Source organism: Apodemus sylvaticus, chromosome 1 (assembly GCF_947179515.1).
Source record: "Apodemus sylvaticus chromosome 1, mApoSyl1.1, whole genome shotgun sequence".
NCBI lineage: Eukaryota > Metazoa > Chordata > Mammalia > Rodentia > Muridae > Apodemus > Apodemus sylvaticus.
This window is the reverse complement of record NC_067472.1, coordinates 153017174-153035869: the sequence shown is the minus strand read 5'-3', so window position 1 is coordinate 153035869 and position 18696 is coordinate 153017174. Positions and strand designations below refer to the sequence as shown.

General features: G+C 42.0%; 10 non-coding genes across 10 annotated transcripts; all 10 read right to left on the bottom strand.

Moving 5' to 3' along the window:
* Positions 1 to 423: 423 nt before the first annotated feature.
* Positions 424 to 502, bottom strand: LOC127676723 (small nucleolar RNA SNORD115). The gene has a single exon (XR_007976153.1). It is a non-coding gene; the product is annotated as a small nucleolar RNA SNORD115 (small nucleolar RNA).
* A 1757-nt stretch (positions 503 to 2259) lies between these two features.
* On the bottom strand, positions 2260 to 2338 carry LOC127676927 (small nucleolar RNA SNORD115). Its single transcript, XR_007976334.1, has one exon. It is a non-coding gene; the product is annotated as a small nucleolar RNA SNORD115 (small nucleolar RNA).
* Positions 2339 to 4092: 1754 nt separating this feature from the next.
* On the bottom strand, positions 4093 to 4171 carry LOC127676945 (small nucleolar RNA SNORD115). The gene has a single exon (XR_007976352.1). It is a non-coding gene; the product is annotated as a small nucleolar RNA SNORD115 (small nucleolar RNA).
* Positions 4172 to 5929: 1758 nt separating this feature from the next.
* On the bottom strand, positions 5930 to 6008 carry LOC127676722 (small nucleolar RNA SNORD115). Its single transcript, XR_007976152.1, has one exon. It is a non-coding gene; the product is annotated as a small nucleolar RNA SNORD115 (small nucleolar RNA).
* A 1755-nt stretch (positions 6009 to 7763) lies between these two features.
* On the bottom strand, positions 7764 to 7842 carry LOC127676944 (small nucleolar RNA SNORD115). Its single transcript, XR_007976351.1, has one exon. It is a non-coding gene; the product is annotated as a small nucleolar RNA SNORD115 (small nucleolar RNA).
* Positions 7843 to 9600: 1758 nt separating this feature from the next.
* LOC127676721 (small nucleolar RNA SNORD115) lies at positions 9601 to 9679 on the bottom strand. Its single transcript, XR_007976151.1, has one exon. It is a non-coding gene; the product is annotated as a small nucleolar RNA SNORD115 (small nucleolar RNA).
* A 1755-nt stretch (positions 9680 to 11434) lies between these two features.
* On the bottom strand, positions 11435 to 11513 carry LOC127676928 (small nucleolar RNA SNORD115). Its single transcript, XR_007976335.1, has one exon. It is a non-coding gene; the product is annotated as a small nucleolar RNA SNORD115 (small nucleolar RNA).
* A 1760-nt stretch (positions 11514 to 13273) lies between these two features.
* On the bottom strand, positions 13274 to 13352 carry LOC127676720 (small nucleolar RNA SNORD115). The gene has a single exon (XR_007976150.1). It is a non-coding gene; the product is annotated as a small nucleolar RNA SNORD115 (small nucleolar RNA).
* A 1758-nt stretch (positions 13353 to 15110) lies between these two features.
* Positions 15111 to 15189, bottom strand: LOC127676718 (small nucleolar RNA SNORD115). The gene has a single exon (XR_007976149.1). It is a non-coding gene; the product is annotated as a small nucleolar RNA SNORD115 (small nucleolar RNA).
* Positions 15190 to 16948: 1759 nt separating this feature from the next.
* On the bottom strand, positions 16949 to 17027 carry LOC127676717 (small nucleolar RNA SNORD115). Its single transcript, XR_007976148.1, has one exon. It is a non-coding gene; the product is annotated as a small nucleolar RNA SNORD115 (small nucleolar RNA).
* Between the last annotated feature and the right edge of the window lie 1669 nt (positions 17028 to 18696).

Below are 18696 nucleotides of genomic sequence, written 5' to 3'. Positions count from 1 at the left end.
GAATTAAACTCTCTTTTCTATGCATGCTTAAATTTTTCCTACAATGTAAAATTGGAGAATGAGTGAGAATTTGAGTCCATGCTCTTAGGGACATGTCTTTTCTAAGGGAAGGAATGAGTCAGGAAACTTCCACTTACCTGTGATCTGTGATTCTCTGGCTTCCAAGAAGGCATGGCAGATGACTGCAAAAGATTAGAAAGAAATGGTCATCAGCAATGTGTTGTCCTCGCACAGTTGCACAAAAATAGAATGCTACACTCTGTGCTTGTTGGCCTGCACTGCTAGCCAACCAAGCTTCACCATGAGTGTCCAGGTTTGCTTTCATCAGAAACAGGAAAAGCGCCTCTGAGGACCTCAGGAAAGGTCCCCAAGTGATCCCCAAATAGTAAGAGGACCACGGCTTTGAACTCTGTAAACCTGGTTGGGCCTCAGCGTAATCCTATTGAGCATGATTTTTATGTCATCACCTCTCTTCATGACATTGGGCTGTCATCATAGACCCAGATGTAGAGAGACAGTAGCTATTTGTGCTTTTATATCTGCTATCCACATCCTTACCTGGCTAAGGAACACTTTCTCGGCGTTGAGAATGGTCACAGGTAAGTGGGTAAGTTTGCAGGGTAGAAAGCTCTTCAAAGTAGGCAAGGGGTTCCTGCCTGGAAAGTTTGTTGAATGTTTTCTCTAGAGGAGGAAAGAACAAGTGGTCAAACCCCTGGTTGACACTCCTATACATGAAACTTAAACCTCAGCGAAATTGTAGGAAATCTCTACATGAATAATACCTTCACAGTGGCACCCCCGTGAAGCTGACTCTAAGATTCCTACCACTGCCTGTACCACAAGTTTTCATGACTTTCACTTTATGAGGTAATATGGCACAGAGTTCCACTCATTTCACACTAAGACATACTGCTTCTTGTGGAAGCAATCTCCTCACAACGAATCACTTTCATGTAACTATGCATAGGGGACAACTCTCACGTTGAAGCCCCTGAATCCTAAGGATAGGTCTACAAAAGGTCATTACAGGATCTCGAGTCTAAAGAAAGAGACACGTGTATTCCATAATCAAGGTTCCGGGATCATATCATCCCCCCTCAAGGTCTATCTTGCATATTTGCAATCACTGGGAAATGCTCTTACTAAAATTATCGGATTTACAGATTCCCAAGGGACAGGGAATTTGGACTGCAATAGGTCCATTTGTGATAAGGTTTAATGGATTTCCATGTCAGTTAACACAGGTTCCCAAGGTTGCAAGGATCTTTCCAGCAATGTTGTCATGAGTCACAGTGGCATTAGGTTCAACAACACAAAGATTGCCCTGATACCACCTCAGAAAATTAGCTCAAGCTTCTGGGTGATTCTACACTGACCTGTAGTCAGAGTAGAAATGATGTTTGGGGCGGAAATTTGGTAAGAAAAGGGACCAGAGTTGAGAAAGAGAGCTACAATTTTTAAATAAAGGCAACTTCCCTGTTGCGTGATAGTTTTACCTATATTGCTGAAATGTGTGCCAATTGGGAGCAATTCATGTGGACACCAGCAGTAGTGTTGATCACAGACTGGACTATATGTCTTTCATTCAACAATAAGGCAAAGCTCTGTACTCAGTGCCTCAAGTGTCATGTGAAAAGAGAATTCTACAAAGCAATGGATATGGGTGATGATTCAAGGCCACCATATAGAAAACATTGGTGGAGACTACAAATTTGGGTATGTGTCATCCTCCTCTACACATGAGACACAGCTCATGATTATGTGTGAAATATTATTGGGTTTTTCAAAAATTATTTTACTTCTCTTAATCATTTTGTGTCCAGGGTGGTCCTTACTCAGAATTAAACTCTTTTCAATGCATGCTTAAATTTTTTCTACAATGTAAAACTGGAGAATGAGTGAGAATTTGAGTCCATGCTCTTACGGACATGTCTTTTGTAAGGGAAGGAATGAGTCAGGAAACTTCCATTTACCTGTGACCTGTGATTTTCTGGCATCCCAGAGGTCATGGCAGATGACTGCAAAAGAGTAGAAAGAAATGGTCATCAGCAATGTGTTGTCCTCGCACAGTTGCACAAAAATAGAATGCTACACTCGGTGCTTGTTGGCCTGCACTGCTAGCCAACCAAGCTTCACCATGAGTGTCCAGGTTTGCTTTCATCAGAAACAGGAAAAGCGCCTCTGAGGACCTCAGGAAAGGTCCGCAAGTGATCCCCAAATAGTATGAGGACCACGGCTTTGAACTCTGTAAACCTGGTTGGGCCTCAGCGTAATCATATTGAGCATGATTTTTATGTCATCACCTCTCTTCATGACATTGGGCTGTCATCATAGACCCAGATGTAGAGAGACAGTAGCTATTTCTGCTTTTATATCTGCTATCCACATCCTTACCTGGCTAAGGAACACATTCTCGGCGTTGAGAATGGTCACAGGTAAGTGGGTAATTTTGCAGGGTAGAAAGCTCTTCAAAGGAGGCAAGGGGTTCCTGCCTGGAAAGTTTGTTGAATTATTTCTCTAGAGGAGGAAAGAGCAAGTGGTCAAACCCCTGGTTGACACTCCTATACATGAAACTTAAACCTCAGAGAAATTGTAGGAAATCTCTACATGAATAATACCTTCACAGTGGCACCCCCGTGAAGCTGACTCTAAGATTCCTACCACTGCCTGTACCACAAGTTTTCATGACTTTCACTTTATGAGGTAATATGGCACAGAGTTCCACTCATTTCACACGAAGACTTACTGCTTCTTGTGGAAGCAATCTCCTCACAACGAATCACTTTCATGTAACTATGCATAGGGGACAACTCTCAGGTTGAAGCCCCTGAATCCTAAGGATAGGTCTACAAAAGGTCATTACAGGATCTCGAGTCTAAAGAAAGAGATACGTGTATTCCATAATCAAGGTTCTGGGATCATATCCTCCCCCATCAAGGTCTATCTTGCATACTTGCAATCACTGGGAAATGCTCTTACTAAAATTATGGGATTTACAGATTCCCAGGGGACAGGGAATTTGGACTGCAATAGGTCCATTTGTGATAAGGTTTAATGGATTTCCATGTCAGTTAACACAGGTTCCCAAGGTTGCAAGGAACTTTCCAGCAATATTGTCATGAGTCACAGTGGCATTAGGTTCAACAACACAAAGCTTGCCCTGATACCACCTCAGAAAAATAGCTCAAGCTTCTGGGTGATTCTACACTGACCTGTAGTCAGAGTAGAAATGATGTTTGGGGAGGAAATTTGATAAGAAAAGGGAACAGATTTGAGAAAGAGAGCTACAACTTTTAAATAAAGGCAACTTCCCTGTTGTGTGATAGTTTTACCTATATGCTGAAAGCTGTGCCAATTGGGAGCAATTCATGTGGACACCAGCAGTAGTGTTGATCACAGACTGGACTATATGTCTTTCATTCAACAATAAGGCAAAGCTCTGTACTCAGTGCCTCTAGTGTCATGTGAAAAGAGAATTCTACAAAGCAATGGATATGGGTGATGATTCAAGGCCACCATATAGAAAACATTGGTGGAGACTACAAATTTGGGTATTTGTCATCCTCCTCTACAAATGAGACACAGCTCATGATTATGTGTAAAATATTATTGGGTTTTTCAAAAATTATTTTACTTCTCTTAATCATTTTGTGTCCAGGGTGGTCCTTACTCAGAATTAAACTCTTTTCTATGCATGTTTAAATTTTTCCTACAATGTAAAACTGGAGAATGAGTGAGAATTTGAGTCCATGCTCTTACGGACATGTCTTTTGTAAGGGGAGGAATGAATCAGGAAACTTCCACTTACCTGTGACCTGTGATTTTCTGGCATCCCAGAGGGCATGGCAGATGACTGCAAAAGAGTAGAAAGAAATGGTCATCAGCAATGTGTTGTCCTCGCACAGTTGAACAAAAATAGAATGCTACACTCGGTGCTTGTTGGCCTGCACTGCTATCCAACCAAGCGTCACTATGAGTGTCCAGGTTTGCTCTCATCAGAATCAGGAAAAGTGCCTCTGAGGACCTCATGAAAGGTCCCCAAGTGATCCCCAAATAGTAAAGGACCACGGCTTTGAACTCTGTAACCTGATTGGGCATCAGCGTAATCCTATTGAGCATGATTTTTATGTCATCACCTCTCTTCATGACATTGGGCTGTCATCATAGACCCAGGAGTAGAGAGAAAGTAGCTATTTGTGCTTTTATATCTGCTATCCACATCATTACCTGGATACAGAACACTTTCTCGGCGTTGAGAATGGTCACAGGTATGTGGGTAGGTTTGCAGAGTATAAAGCTCTTCAAAGGAGGTAAGGGGTCCCTGCCTGGAAAGTTTTTTGAATAATTTCTCTAGAGGAGGAAAGAGCAAGCTGTCAAACCCCTGGTTGACACTCCTATAGATGAAACTTAAACCTCAGAGGAATTGTAGGAAATCTCTACATGAATAATACCTTCACAGTGGCACCCCCGGGAAACTGACTCTAAGATTCCTACCACTGCCTGTACCACAAATTTTCATGGCTTTCACTTTATGAGGTAAAAATGGTACAGTGTTCCACTCATTTCACACGAAGACTTACTGCTTCTTGTGGAAGCAATCTCCTCACAACGTATCACTTTCATGTATTTATGCGTAGGGGACAACTCTCAGGTTGAAGCCCCTGAATCCTAAGGATAGGTCTACAAAAGGTCATTACAGGATCTCGAGTCTAAAGAAAGAGACACGTGTATTCCAGATTCAAAGTTCCGGGATCATATCCCCCCCCTCAATGTCTATCTTGCATACTTGCAATCACTGGGAAATGCCCTTACTAAAATTATGGAATTTACATATTCCCAGGGGACAGGAAATTTGGACTGCAATAGGTCCATTTGTGATAAGGTTTAATGGATTTACAAATCAATTAACACAGGTTCCCAATGTTGCAAGGAACTTGCCAGCAATGTTGTCATGAGTCACAGTGGCATTAGGTTCAACAACACAAAGATTGCCCTGATACCACCTCAGAAAATTAGCTCAAGCTTCTGGATTCTTCTACACTGACCTGTAGTCAGAGTAGAAATGATGTTTTGGAGGAAATTTGGTAAGAAAAGGGACCATAGTTGAGGAAGTGAGCTACAACTTTTAAATAAAGGCAACTTCCCTGTTGCATGATAGTTTTTCCTATATTGCTGAAAGGTGTGCCAATTGGGAGCAATTCATGTGGACACCAGCAGTAGTGTAGATCACAGACTGGACTATATGTCTTTCATTCAACAATAAGGCAAAGCTCTGTACTCAGTGTCTCTAGTGTCATGGGAAAAGAGAATTGTACAAAGCAATGGATATGGGTGATGATTCCTGGCAACCATATAGAAAACATTGGTGGAGACTACAAATTTGGGTATGTGTCATCCTCCGCTACACATGAGACACAGCTCATGATGATGTGTGAAATATTATTGGGTTTTTCAGAAATTATTTTACTTCTCTTAATCATTTTGTGTCCAGGGAGGTCCTTACTCAGAATTAAACTCTCTTTTCTATGCATGCTTAAATTTTTCCTACAATGTAAAACTGGAGAATGAGTGAGAATTTGAGTCCATGCTCTTAGGGACATGTCTTTTCTAAGGGAAGGAATGAGTCAGGAAACTTCCACTTACCTGTGATCTGTGATTCTCTGGCTTCCAAGAAGGCATGGCAGATGACTGCAAAAGAGTAGAAAGAAATGGTCATCAGCAATGTGTAGTCCTCGCACACTTGCACGAAAATAGAATGCTACACTCGGTGCTTGTTGGCCTGCACTGCTAGCCAACCAAGCTTCACCATGAGTGTCCAGGTTTGCTTTCATCAGAAACAGGAAAAGCGCCTCTGAGGACCTCAGGAAAGATCCCCAAGTGATCCCCAAATAGTAAGAGGACCACGGCTTTGAACTCTGTAAACCTGGTTGGGCCTCAGCGTAATCCTATTGAGCATGATTTTTATGTCATCACCTCTCTTCATGACATTGGGCTGTCATCATAGACCCAGATGTAGAGAGACAGTAGCTATTTGTGCTTTTATATCTGCTATCCACATCCTTACCTGGCTAAGAAACACTTTCTCGGCGTTGAGAATGGTCACAGGTAAGTGGGTAAGTTTGCAGGGTAGAAAGCTCTTCAAAGTAGGCAAGGTGTTCCTGCCTGGAAAGTTTGTTGAATGATTTCTCTAGAGGAGGAAAGAGCAAGTGGTCAAACACCTGGTTGACACTCCTATACATGAAACTTAAACCTCAGAGAAATTGTAGGAAATCTCTACATGAATAATACCTTCACAGTGGCATTCCCGTGATGCTGACTCTAAGATTCCTACCACTGCCTGTACCACAAGTTTTCATGACTTTCACTTTATGAGGTAATATGGCACAGAGTTCCACTCATTTCACACGAAGACTTACTGCTTCTTGTGGAAGCAATCTCCTCACAATGAATCACTTGAATGTAACTATGCATAGGGGACAACTCTCAGGTTGAAGCCCCTGAATCCTAAGGATAGGTCTACCAAAGGTCATTACAGGATCTCGAGTCTAAAGAAAGATACACGTGTATTCCATAATCAAGGTTCCGGGATCATATCCTCCCCCCTCAAGGTCTATCTTGCATACTTGCAATCACTGGGAAATGCTCTTACTAAAATTATGGGATTTACAGATTCCCAGGGGACAGGGAATTTGGACTGCAATAGGTCCATTTGTGATAAGGTTTAATGGATTTCCATGTCAGTTAACACAGGTTCCCAAGGTTGCAAGGAACTTTCCAGCAATATTGTCATGAGTCACAGTGGCATTAGGTTCAACAACACAAAGCTTGCCCTGATACCACCTCAGAAAATTAGCTCAAGCTTCTGGGTGATTCTACACTGACCTGTAGTCAGAGTAGAAATGATGTTTGGGGAGGAAATTTGATAAGAAAAGGGAACAGATTTGAGAAAGAGAGCTACAACTTTTAAATAAAGGCAACTTCCCTGTTGTGTGATAGTTTTACCTATATGCTGAAAGCTGTGCCAATTGGGAGCAATTCATGTGGACACCAGCAGTAGTGTTGATCACAGACTGGACTATATGTCTTTCATTCAACAATAAGGCAAAGCTCTGTACTCAGTGCCTCTAGTGTCATGTGAAAAGAGAATTCTACAAAGCAATGGATATGGGTGATGATTCAAGGCCACCATATAGAAAACATTGGTGGAGACTACAAATTTGGGTATTTGTCATCCTCCTCTACAAATGAGACACAGCTCATGATTATGTGTAAAATATTATTGGGTTTTTCAAAAATTATTTTACTTCTCTTAATCATTTTGTGTCCAGGGTGGTCCTTACTCAGAATTAAACTCTTTTCTATGCATGTTTAAATTTTTCCTACAATGTAAAACTGGAGAATGAGTGAGAATTTGAGTCCATGCTCTTACGGACATGTCTTTTGTAAGGGGAGGAATGAATCAGGAAACTTCCACTTACCTGTGACCTGTGATTTTCTGGCATCCCAGAGGGCATGGCAGATGACTGCAAAAGAGTAGAAAGAAATGGTCATCAGCAATGTGTTGTCCTCGCACAGTTGAACAAAAATAGAATGCTACACTCGGTGCTTGTTGGCCTGCACTGCTATCCAACCAAGCGTCACTATGAGTGTCCAGGTTTGCTCTCATCAGAATCAGGAAAAGTGCCTCTGAGGACCTCATGAAAGGTCCCCAAGTGATCCCCAAATAGTAAAAGGACCACGGCTTTGAACTCTGTAACCTGATTGGGCATCAGCGTAATCCTATTGAGCATGATTTTTATGTCATCACCTCTCTTCATGACATTGGGCTGTCATCATAGACCCAGGAGTAGAGAGAAAGTAGCTATTTGTGCTTTTATATCTGCTATCCACATCATTACCTGGATACAGAACACTTTCTCGGCGTTGAGAATGGTCACAGGTATGTGGGTAGGTTTGCAGAGTATAAAGCTCTTCAAAGGAGGTAAGGGGTCCCTGCCTGGAAAGTTTTTTGAATAATTTCTCTAGAGGAGGAAAGAGCAAGCTGTCAAACCCCTGGTTGACACTCCTATAGATGAAACTTAAACCTCAGAGGAATTGTAGGAAATCTCTACATGAATAATACCTTCACAGTGGCACCCCCGGGAAACTGACTCTAAGATTCCTACCACTGCCTGTACCACAAATTTTCATGGCTTTCACTTTATGAGGTAAAAATGGTACAGAGTTCCACTCATTTCACACGAAGACTTACTGCTTCTTGTGGAAGCAATCTCCTCACAACGTATCACTTTCATGTATTTATGCGTAGGGGACAACTCTCAGGTTGAAGCCCCTGAATCCTAAGGATAGGTCTACAAAAGGTCATTACAGGATCTCGAGTCTAAAGAAAGAGACACGTGTATTCCAGATTCAAAGTTCCGGGATCATATCCCCCCCCTCAATGTCTATCTTGCATACTTGCAATCACTGGGAAATGCTCTTACTAAAATTATGGAATTTACATATTCCCAGGGGACAGGAAATTTGGACTGCAATAGGTCCATTTGTGATAAGGTTTAATGGATTTACAAATCAATTAACACAGGTTCCCAATGTTGCAAGGAACTTGCCAGCAATGTTGTCATGAGTCACAGTGGCATTAGGTTCAACAACACAAAGATTGCCCTGATACCACCTCAGAAAATTAGCTCAAGCTTCTGGATTCTTCTACACTGACCTGTAGTCAGAGTAGAAATGATGTTTTGGAGGAAATTTGGTAAGAAAAGGGACCATAGTTGAGGAAGTGAGCTACAACTTTTAAATAAAGGCAACTTCCCTGTTGCATGATAGTTTTTCCTATATTGCTGAAAGGTGTGCCAATTGGGAGCAATTCATGTGGACACCAGCAGTAGTGTAGATCACAGACTGGACTATATGTCTTTCATTCAACAATAAGGCAAAGCTCTGTACTCAGTGTCTCTAGTGTCATGGGAAAAGAGAATTGTACAAAGCAATGGATATGGGTGATGATTCCTGGCAACCATATAGAAAACATTGGTGGAGACTACAAATTTGGGTATGTGTCATCCTCCGCTACACATGAGACACAGCTCATGATGATGTGTGAAATATTATTGGGTTTTTCAGAAATTATTTTACTTCTCTTAATCATTTTGTGTCCAGGGAGGTCCTTACTCAGAATTAAACTCTCTTTTCTATGCATGCTTAAATTTTTCCTACAATGTAAAACTGGAGAATGAGTGAGAATTTGAGTCCATGCTCTTAGGGACATGTCTTTTCTAAGGGAAGGAATGAGTCAGGAAACTTCCACTTACCTGTGATCTGTGATTCTCTGGCTTCCAAGAAGGCATGGCAGATGACTGCAAAAGAGTAGAAAGAAATGGTCATCAGCAATGTGTAGTCCTCGCACACTTGCACGAAAATAGAATGCTACACTCGGTGCTTGTTGGCCTGCACTGCTAGCCAACCAAGCTTCACCATGAGTGTCCAGGTTTGCTTTCATCAGAAACAGGAAAAGCGCCTCTGAGGACCTCAGGAAAGATCCCCAAGTGATCCCCAAATAGTAAGAGGACCACGGCTTTGAACTCTGTAAACCTGGTTGGGCCTCAGCGTAATCCTATTGAGCATGATTTTTATGTCATCACCTCTCTTCATGACATTGGGCTGTCATCATAGACCCAGATGTAGAGAGACAGTAGCTATTTGTGCTTTTATATCTGCTATCCACATCCTTACCTGGCTAAGAAACACTTTCTCGGCGTTGAGAATGGTCACAGGTAAGTGGGTAAGTTTGCAGGGTAGAAAGCTCTTCAAAGTAGGCAAGGTGTTCCTGCCTGGAAAGTTTGTTGAATGATTTCTCTAGAGGAGGAAAGAGCAAGTGGTCAAACCCCTGGTTGACACTCCTATACATGAAACTTAAACCTCAGAGAAATTGTAGGAAATCTCTACATGAATAATACCTTCACAGTGGCACCCCCGTGAAGCTGACTCTAAGATTCCTACCACTGCCTGTACCACAAGTTTTCATGACTTTCACTTTATGAGGTAATATGGCACAGAGTTCCACTCATTTCACACGAAGACTTACTGCTTCTTGTGGAAGCAATCTCCTCACAATGAATCACTTGAATGTAACTATGCATAGGGGACAACTCTCAGGTTGAAGCCCCTGAATCCTAAGGATAGGTCTACCAAAGGTCATTACAGGATCTCGAGTCTAAAGAAAGATACACGTGTATTCCATAATCAAGGTTCCGGGATCATATCCTCCCCCCTCAAGGTCTATCTTGCATACTTGCAATCACTGGGAAATGCTCTTACTAAAATTATGGGATTTACAGATTCCCAGGGGACAGGGAATTTGGACTGCAATAGGTCCATTTGTGATAAGGTTTAATGGATTTCCATGTCAGTTAACACAGGTTCCCAAGTTTGCAAGGAACTTTCCAGCAATGTTGTCATGAGTCACAGTGGCATTAGGTTCAACAACACAAAGATTGCCCTGATACCACCTCAGAAAATTAGCTCAAGCTTCTGGGTGATTCTACACTGACCTGTAGTCAGAGTAGAAATGATGTTTGGGGAGGAAATTTGGTAAGAAAAGGGACCAGAGTTGAGGAAGAGAGCTACAACTTTTAAATAAAGGCAACTTCCCTGTTGCGTGATAGTTTTACCTATATTGCTGAAAGGTGTGCCAATTGGGAGCAATTCATGTGGACACCAGCAGTAGTGTTGATCACAGACTGGACTATATGTCTTTCATTCAACAATAAGGCAAAGCTCTGTACTCAGTGCCTCTAGTGTCATGTGAAAAGAGAATTCTACAAAGCAATGGATATGGGTGATGATTCAAGGCCACCATATAGAAAACATTGGTGGAGACTACAAATTTGGGTATGTGTCATCCTCCTCTACACATGAGACACAGCTCATGATTATGTGTGAAATATTATTGGGTTTTTCAAAAATTATTTTACGTCTCTTAATCATTTTGTGTCCAGGGTGGTCCTTACTCAGAATTAAACTCTTTTCTATGCATGCTTAAATTTTTCCTACAATGTAAAACTGGAGAATGAGTGAGAATTTGAGTCCATGCTCTTACGGACATGTCTTTTGTAAGGGAAGGAATGAGTCAGGAAACTTCCACTTACCTGTGACCTGTGATTTTCTGGCATCCCAGAGGGCTTGGCAGATGACTGCAAAACAGTAGAAAGAAATGGTCATCAGCAATGTGTTGTCCTCGCACAGTTGCTCAAATTAGAGTGCTACACTCGGTGCTTGTTGGCCTGCATTGCTATCCAACCAAGCGTCACTATGAGTGTCCAGGTTTGCTCTCATCAGAATCAGGAAAAGTGCCTCTGAGGACCTCATGAAAAGTCCCCAAGTGATCACCAAATAGTAAAAGGACCACGGCTTTGAACTCTGTAACCTGGTTGGGCCTCAGCGTAATCCTATTGAGCATGATTTTTTTGTCATCACCTCTCTTCATGACATTGGGCTGTCATCATAGACCCAGGAGTAGAGAGAAAGTAGCTATTTGTGCTTTTATATCTGCTATCCACATCCTTACCTGGCTACAGAACACTTTCTCGGCGTTGAGAATGGACACAGGTATGTGGGTAGGTTTGCAGAGTAGAAAGCTCTTCAAAGGAGGCAAGGGGTCCCTGCCTGGAAAGTTTTTTGAATAATTTCTCTAGAGGAGGAAAGAGCAAGCTGTCAAACCCCTGGTTGACACTCCTATAGATGAAACTTAAACCTCAGAGGAATTGTAGGAAATCTTTACATGAATAATACCTTCACAGTGGCACCCCCGGGAAACTGACTCTAAGATTCCTACCACTGCCTGTACCACAAATTTTCATGGCTTTCACTTTATGAGGTAAAAATGGTACAGAGTTCCACTCATTTCACACGAAGACTTACTGCTTCTTGTGGAAGCAATCTCCTCACAACGTATCACTTTCATGTATTTATGCGTAGGGGACAACTCTCAGGTTGAAGCCCCTGAATCCTAAGGATAGGTCTACAAAAGGTCATTACAGGATCTCGAGTCTAAAGAAAGAGACACGTGTATTCCATATTCAAGGTTCCGGGATCATATCCTCCCCCCTCAATGTCTATCTTGCATACTTGCAATCACTGGGAAATGCTCTTACTAAAATTATGGAATTTACATATTCCCAGGGGACAGGGAATTTGGACTGCAATAGGTCCATTTGTGATAAGGTTTAATGGATTTACAAGTCAATTAACACAGGTTCCCAATGTTGCAAGGAACATGCCAGCAATGTTGTCATGAGTCACAGTGGCATTAGGTTCAACAACACAAAGATTGCCCTGATACCCCTTCAGAAAATTAGGTCAAGCTTCTGGAAGATTCTACACTGACCTGTAGTCAGAGTAGAAATGATGTTTGGGGAGGAAATTTGGTAAGAAAAGGGACCATAGTTGAGGAAGTGAGCTACAACTTTTAAATAAAGGCAACTTCCCTGTTGCGTGACAGTTTTTCCTATATTGCTGAAAGGTGTGCCAATTGGGAGCAATTCATGTGGACACCAGCAGTAGTGTAGATCACAGACTGGACTATATGTCTTTCATTCAACAATAAGGCAAAGCTCTGTACTCAGTGTCTCTAGTGTCATGGGAAAAGAGAATTGTACAAAGCAATGGATATGGGTGATGATTCCTGGCAACCATATAGAAAACATTGGTGGAGACTACAAATTTGGGTATGTGTCATCCTCCGCTACACATGAGACACAGCACATGATGATGTGTGAAATATTATTGGGTAGTTCAGAAATTATTTTACTTCTCTTAATCATTTTGTGTCCAGGGAGATCCTTACTCAGAATTAAACTCTCTTTTCTATGCATGCTTAAATTTTTCCTACAATGTAAAACTGGAGAAAGAGTGAGAATTTGAGTCCATGCTCTTAGGGACATGTCTTTTCTAAGGGAAGGAATGAGTCAGGAAACTTCCACTTACCTGTGATCTGTGATTCTCTGGCTTCCAAGAAGGCATGGCAGATGACTGCAAAAGAGTAGAAAGAAATGGTCATCAGCAATGTGTAGTCCTCGCACACTTGCACGAAAATAGAATGCTACACTCGGTGCTTGTTGGCCTGCACTGCTAGCCAACCAAGCTTCACCATGAGTGTCCAGGTTTGCTTTCATCAGAAACAGGAAAAGCGCCTCTGAGGACCTCAGGAAAGGTCCCCAAGTGATCCCCAAATAGTAAGAGGACCACGGCTTTGAACTCTGTAATCCTGGTTGGGCCTCAGCGTAATCCTATTGAGCATGATTTTTATGTCATCACCTCTCTTCATGACATTGGGCTGTCATCATAGACCCAGATGTAGAGAGACAGTTGCTATTTCTGCTTTTATATCTGCTATCCACATCCTTACCTGGCTAAGGAACACTTTCTCTGCGTTGATAAAGGTCACATGTAAGTGGGTAAGTTTGCAGGGTAGGGAGCTCTTCAAAGGGGGCAAGGGGTTCCTGCCTGGAAAGTTTGTTGAATGATTTCTCTAGAGGAGGAAAGAGCAAGTGGTCAAACACCTGGTTGACACTCCTATTCATGAAACTGAAACCTCAGAGAAATTGTAGGAAATCTCTACATGAATAATACCTTCACAGTGGCACCCCCGTGAAGCTGACCCTAAGATTCCAACCACTGCCTGTACCACAAGTTTTCATGGCTTTCACTTTATGAGGTAAAAATGGCACAGAGTTCCACTCATTTCACACGAAGACTTACTGCTTCTTTTGGAAGCAATCTCCTCACAACGTATCACTTTCATGTAACTATGCGTAGGGGAAAAATCTCAGGATGAAGCCCCTGAATCCTAAGGATAGGTCTACAAAAGGTCATTACAGGATCTCGAGTCTAAAGGAAGGGACACGTGTATTCCATATTCAAGGTTCCGGGATCAGATCCTCCCCCCTCAAGGTCTATCTTGCATACTTGCAATCACTGGGAAATGCTCTTACTAAAATTATGGAATTTACTGATTCCCAGGGACAGGGAATTTGGACTGCAATAGGTCCTTTTGTGATAAGGATTAATGGATTTCCATGTCAGTTAAAACAGGTTCCCAAGGTTGCTAGGAACTTGCCAGCAATGTTGTCATGAGTCACAGTGGCATTAGGTTCAACAACACAAAGATTGCCCTGATACCACCTCAGAAAATTAGCTCAAGCTTCTGGGTGATTCTACACTGACCTGTAGTCAGAGTAGAAATGATGTTTGGGGAGGAAATTTGGTAAGAAAAGGGAACATAGTTGAGGAAGTGAGCTACAACTTTTAAATAAAGGCAACTTCCCTGTTGCGTGATAGTTTTTCCTATATTGCTGAAAGGTGTGCCAATTGGGAGCAATTCATATGGACACAAGCAGTAGTGTAGATCACAGACTGGACTGTATGTCTGTCATTCAACAATAAGGCAAAGCTCTGTACTCAGTGTCTCTAGTGTCATGGGAAAAGAGAATTGTACAAAGCAATGTATATGGGTGATGATTCCTGGCAACCATATAGAAAACATTGATGGAGACTACAAATTTGGGTATGTGTCATCCTCTGCTACACATGAGACACAGCTCATGATGATGTGTGAAATATTATTGGGTTTTTCAGAAATTATTTTACTTCTCTTAATCATTTTGTGTCAGGGTGGTCCAAACTCAGAATTAAACTCTCTTTTCTATGCATGCTTAAATTTTTCCTTCAATGTAACACTGGAGAATGAGTGAGAATTTGAGTCCATGCTCTTAGGGACATGTCTTTTCAAAGGGAAGGAATGAGTCAGGAAACTTCCACTTACATGTGATCTGTGATTCTCTGGCTTCCAAGAAGGCATGGCAGATGACTGCAAAAGAGTAGAAAGAAATGGTCATCAGCAATGTGTAGTCCTTGCACACTTGCACGAAAATAGAATGCTACACTCGGTGCTTGTTGGCCTGCACTGCTAGCCAACCAAGTTTCACCATGAGTGTCCAGGTTTGCTTTCATCAGAAACAGGAAAAGCGCCTCTGAGGACCTCAGGAAAGGTCCCCAAGTGATCCCCAAATAGTAAGAGGACCACGGCTTTGAACTCTGTAAACCTGGTTGGGCCTCAGCGTAATCCTATTGAGCATGATTTTTATGTCATCACCTCTCTTCATGACATTGGGCTGTCATCATAGACCCAGATGTAGAGAGAGAGTAGCTATTTGTGCTTTTATATCTGCTATCCACATCCTTACCTGGCTAAGGAACACTTTCTCGGCATTGAGAATGGTCACAGGTAAGTGGGTAAGTTTGCAGGGTAGAAAGCTCTTCAAAGGAGGCAAGGGGTTCCAGCCTGGAAACTTTGTTGAATGATTTCTCTAGAGGAGGAAAGAGCAAGTGGTCAAACCCCTGGTTGACACTCCTATACATGAAACTTAAACCTCAGAGAAATTGTAGGAAATCTCTACATGAATAATACCTTCACAGTGGCACCCCCGTGAAGCTGACTCTAAGATTCCTACCACTGCCTGTACCACAAGTTTTCATGGCTTTCACTTTATGAGGTAAAAATGGCACAGAGTTCCACTCCTTTCACACGAAGACTTACTGCTTCTTGTGGAAGCAATCTCCTCACAACATATCACTTTCATGTAACTATGCTTAGGGGAAAAATCTCAGGTTGAAGCCCCTGAATCCTAAGGATAGGTCTACAAAAGGTCATTACAGGATCTCGAGTCTAAAGGAAGGGACAGGTGTATTCCATATTCAAGGTTCCGGGATCAGATCCTCCCCCCTCAAGGTCTATCTTGCATACTTGCAATCACTGGGAAATGCTCTTACTAAAATTATGGAATTTACTGATTCCCAGGGACAGGGAATTTGGACTGCAATAGGTCCTTTTGTGATAAGGATTAATGGATTTCCATGTCAGTTAACACAGGTTCCCAAGGTTGCTAGGAACTTGCCAGCAATGCTGTCATGAGTCACAGTGGCATTAGGTTCAACAACACAAAGATTGCCCTGATACCACCTCAGAAAATTTGCTCAAGCTTATGGATGATTCTACACTGACCTGTAGTCAGAGTAGAAATGATGTTTGGGGAGGAAATTTGGTAAGAAAAGGGACCATAGTTGAGGAAGTGATCTACAACTTTTAAATAAAGGCAACTTCCCTGTTGCATGATAGTTTTTCCTATACTGCTGAAAGGTGTGCCAATTGGGAGCAATTCATGTGGACACAAGCAGTAGTGTAGATCACAGACTGGACTATATGTCTTTCATTCAACAATAAGGCAAAGCTCTGTACTCAGTGTCTCTACTGTCATGGGAAAAGAGAATTGTACAAAGCAATGGATATGGGTGATGATTCCTGGCAGCCATATAGAAAACATTGATGGAGACTACAAATTTGGGTATGTGTCATCCTCCGCTACACATGAGAAACAGCTCATGATGATGTGTGAAATAATATTGGGTTTTTCAGAAATTATTTTACTTCTCTTAATCATTTTTTGTCCAGGGTGGTCCAAACTCAGAATTAAATTGTCTTTTTTATGCATGCTTAAATTTTTCCTTCAATGTAACACTGGAGAATGAGTGAGAATTTGAGTCCATGCTCTTAGGGACATGTCTTTTCAAAGGGAAGGAATGAGTCAGGAAACTTCCACTTACCTGTGATCTGTGATTCTCTGGCTTCCAAGAAGGCATGGCAGATGACTGCAAAAGAGTAGAAAGAAATGGTCATCAGCAATGTGTAGTCCTCGCACACTTGCACGAAAATAGAATGCTACACTCGGTGCTTGTTGGCCTGCACTGCTAGCCAACCAAGCTTCACCATGAGTGTCCAGGTTTGCTTTCATCAGAAACAGGAAAAGCGCCTCTGAGGACCTCAGGAAAGGTCCCCAAGTGATCCCCAAATAGTAAGAGGACCACGGCTTTGAACTCTGTAAACCTGGTTGGGCCTCAGCGTAATCCTATTGAGCATGATTTTTATGTCATCACCTCTCTTCATGACATTGGGCTGTCATCATAGACCCAGATGTAGAGAGACAGTAGCTATTTGTGCTTTTATATCTGCTATCCACATCCTTACCTGGCTAAGGAACACTTTCTCGGCGTTGAGAATGGTCACAGGTAAGTGGGTAAGTTTGCAGGGTAGAAAGCTCTTCAAAGGAGGCAAGGGGTTCCTGCCTGGAAACTTTGTTGAATGATTTCTCTAGAGGAGGAAAGAGCAAGTGGTCAAACCCCTGGTTGACACTCCTATACATGAAACTTAAACCTAAGAGAAATTGTAGGAAATCTCTACATGAATAATACCTTCACAGTGGCACCCCCGTGAAGCTGACTCTAAGATTCCTACCACTGCCTGTACCACAAGTTTTCATGGCTTTCACTTTATGAGGTAAAAATGGCACAGTGTTCCACTCATTTCACACGAAGACTTACTGCTTCTTGTGGAAGCAATCTCCTCAAAACGTATCACTTTCATGTAACTATGCGTAGGGGACAACTCTCAGGTTGAAGCCCCTGAATCCTAAGGATAGGTCTACAAAAGGTCATTACAGGATCTCGAGTCTAAAGAAAGAGACACGTGTATTCCATATTCAAGGTTCCGGTATCATATCCTCCCCCCTCAATGTCTATCTTGCATACTTGCAATCACTGGGAAATGCTCTTACTAAAATTATGGAATTTACAGATTCCCAGGGGAAAGGAAATTTGGACTGCAATAGGTCCTTTTGTGATAAGGTTTAATGGAGTCCATGTCAGTTAACACAGGTTCCCAAGGTTGCAAGGAACTTGCCAGCAATGTTGTCATGAGTCACAGTGGCATTAGGTTCAACAACACAAAGATTGCCCTGATACCACCTCAGAAAATTAGATCAAGCTTCTGGGTGATTCTACACTGACCTGTAGTCAGAGTAGAAATGATGTTTGGGGAGGAAATTTGGTAAGAAAAGGGACCATAGTTGAGGAAGTGAGCTACAACTTTTAAATAAAGGCAACTTCCCTGTTGCGTGATAGTTTTACCTATATTGCTGAAAGTTGTGCCAATTGCGAGCAATTCATGTGGACACCAGCAGTAGTGTTGATCACAGACTGGACTATATCTCTTTCATTCAACAATAAGGCAAAGCTCTGTACTCAGTGCCTCTAGTGTCATGGGAAAAGAGAATTCTACAAAGCAATGGATATGGGTGATGATTCAAGGCCACCATATAGAAAAAATTGGTGGAGACTACAAATTTGGGTATGTGTCATCCTCCTCTACACATGAGACACAGCTCATGATGATGTGTGAAATATTATTGGGTTTTTCAAATATTATTGTACTTCTCTTAATCATTTTGTGTCCAGGGTGGTCCTTACTCAGAATTAAACTCTCTTTTCTATGCATGCTTAAATTTTTCCTACAATGTAAAACTGGAGAATGAGTGAGAATTTGAGTCCATGCTCTTACGGACATGTCTTTTGGAAGGGAAGGAATGAGTCAGGAAACTTCCACTTACCTGTGATCTGTGATTTTCTGGCTTCCCTGAAGGCATGGCAGATGACTGTAAAAGAGTAGAAAGAAATGGTCATCAGCAATGTATTTTCCTCGCACACTTGCACAAAAATAGAATGTTACACTCGGTGCTTGTTGGCCTGCACTGCTATCCAACCAAGCGTCACTATGAGTGTCCAGGTTTGCTCTCATCAGAATCA